Here is a 2,389-nt window from a genome sequence, read left to right on the forward strand (position 1 = left end):
AGGCGTGAGCCACCGCCCCCGGCCTCTCAGCCTTTCTTATACCTAGGTGTAGAGAGGTAACCCAACTCTCATCAATAGAACATGAGTGCAAATGGTAAATTCAACTTTGGTCTCCTTGCTTAAATAAAGAGAAATTGCTTGCCTTTGAGTTTTTGGGTTTTTCTCCCCTCCCAGGCTGGAACATGGACATACCAGTGATTCAGCTTTAACCACATAGATAGGATGATGGGCTAGCCTCAAAAAGCAGAACCAACCTCAAAACTTGAACTGCTCACTTCAAGAGTGAGAAATAATTACCCGTGCATTTCCTTGCTGCTGCTAACCTTCTGTGTTTCTGTTAGAGCAGAACAGCTCTAGCACCATTATCTTAACGAATGCTCTATGCATCTTCCTGTTGGTACAAAAATTTGAATATAGGCTATTTATTATGCTTTCAAAAGGCTTCATTAGCTACTTGCATTTTGGGGATTATGATCTGTGTCAGGCTGGCTAAGCAAGGACACCTATAGCTAAGTACCAAGATAGAATTTTAGAGATAATATTCTATTCTATTCTTTTTGCATTTTCTCTCTTCAAGAGCAAGAATCAGAAGTTTCCTTATAGACCATAGTACAAAGTGTTGTAATAGAGGTAAAAATCTCATTGCAACTAATCACAGTGCAAGAGAAACAACCGCAAAATTGTATATAAACCTCGAGCCACTGGAATGTTGGGGAGGGATACAAGAAAATACATCTATGAATAAAGCAGTAAGAAAAATTTTACATTTAAAAATTATCACAGAGCAAAAACAAAACCGTTAAGATAAAAACTGATAAAGTTCATTTTATACAAATTTGAAAATTTTATACTAAAAAGAAAACCTATCGTAGACAAAAGTAAAAGTCAAACACTAACTGGAAAAAAATAGTTGTAACATACATGATAAAGAGCAAATATTTTTACTATATAAAGAACTCTTACAAATTAGTAAGAGAGAGAAATATACTAGCATGAACTTAGCAAAGGAATGAAAATGTACCAATGGGAAAATGATGAAATGTTCTGGCAATCAGCCACGATCTTCAGTGTCCTGGGCCCAGTGCCCACTCTTACTGCAGACACCACTGAATTTAAATCCACCGTGGTTTTCATCCCTAATGTCCAAAATGTGACTCGGAGGCATCCAGTAACAATAATGTGTGTACTTCCTTTCCTCTGACATATTTCCTGGATCTTCCCAATCTCTCGAATCCTTTCACCTGGCCCCCGGAACTGTCCCTTCATAGGAACACTACTCACTTAGAGAATGCTTACTTTCCCATATCCTCTGTAGCACCAGGGCAGGAAATGGGGTTGGTGTGCTCATGCTCCCCATTGCTGCTTCCAGAACATTACTTCTCCACCCTCTTTAAAAACTTCTGTTCCTTCAGGTTATACACTTTGACACCCAACTCCTAGTCTTCTCTCTACTCTAAGCCATGACATCATCTTGGGTGATATCAAGGTCCACACAGATGATCAATATGACATCTTAGCTCCTTAGTTTCTTGACTTTATTTCCAATGATATTTTCTTCACTCAACCTCAACCACCAAATTCCTGTGATACCTTGTGATCGCCTGTAAGTAATCTGCCTCTAAAATTATTAATTTATACACTCTTTATGACATAATATACCTTTCATTCAGTTTCCACTGTGACCATACGTTGACTCTGCCTGTGTTCCTGGCCAGTTGACTGTCCCCACCCTACTTTCTCCTGGACTACCAGCTCTTCCTTTTCTTCCACTTATTTCTTTATATAGTTCAGATTCCATGGCCTACCATTTTAAGTAACATTTTTGTCTAAGCCCTAAACTTGTGTCTTTTTCATAATTTATGTCTAATATACATGTATTTGTGTAATTCTTTACTTAACACTGGTCACTATCACTAGACTCTGAGCTTCATGAGGGCAAAGAACCAGGTCTGTTTCTCCTTGCTATTGCTTCCCCAACTCCAGTCATAATGCCAGGCACATAGTAGGTGCTCCACAACATTTACTATGAAAGTATTATAATTTAAAATGAGCCAGGCATGGTGGCTCATGCCTGTAATCCCAGCTATTGGGGAGGCCAACATGGGAGGATCACTTGAAGCCAAGTGTTCAAGACCAGCCTGGACAACAGAGAGAGACCCCATTTCTACAAAAAATTTTTAAGAAAAATTAATCAGGTGCAATGGGGCATGCCTGTAGTTCCAGCTACTGGGGAGGCTGAGGTGGTAGGATCTCTTGAGCCCAGGAGTCAATGCTGCAGTGAGCTATGATTGCACCACTGCACTCTAGCCTGCACAACAGAGTGAGACTCCTATCTCTAAAAAAAATACGTAAGTAAAAATAAAACTAGATATTAGTTTTCATATACTCA

At 39.3% G+C, this 2,389-nt stretch overlaps 1 protein-coding gene across 1 annotated transcript in view; it reads right to left on the bottom strand.

Moving 5' to 3' along the window:
- The window catches only part of ENPEP (glutamyl aminopeptidase (aminopeptidase A)), a 112,414-nt gene that overhangs the window by 2,666 nt on the left and 107,359 nt on the right, over positions 1–2,389 (bottom strand). The gene's annotated exons all lie outside the window — the stretch shown is intronic.

Source organism: Propithecus coquereli, unplaced genomic scaffold (genome assembly GCF_000956105.1).
Source record: "Propithecus coquereli isolate 6110/MARCELLA unplaced genomic scaffold, Pcoq_1.0 Scaffold46, whole genome shotgun sequence".
NCBI lineage: Eukaryota > Metazoa > Chordata > Mammalia > Primates > Indriidae > Propithecus > Propithecus coquereli.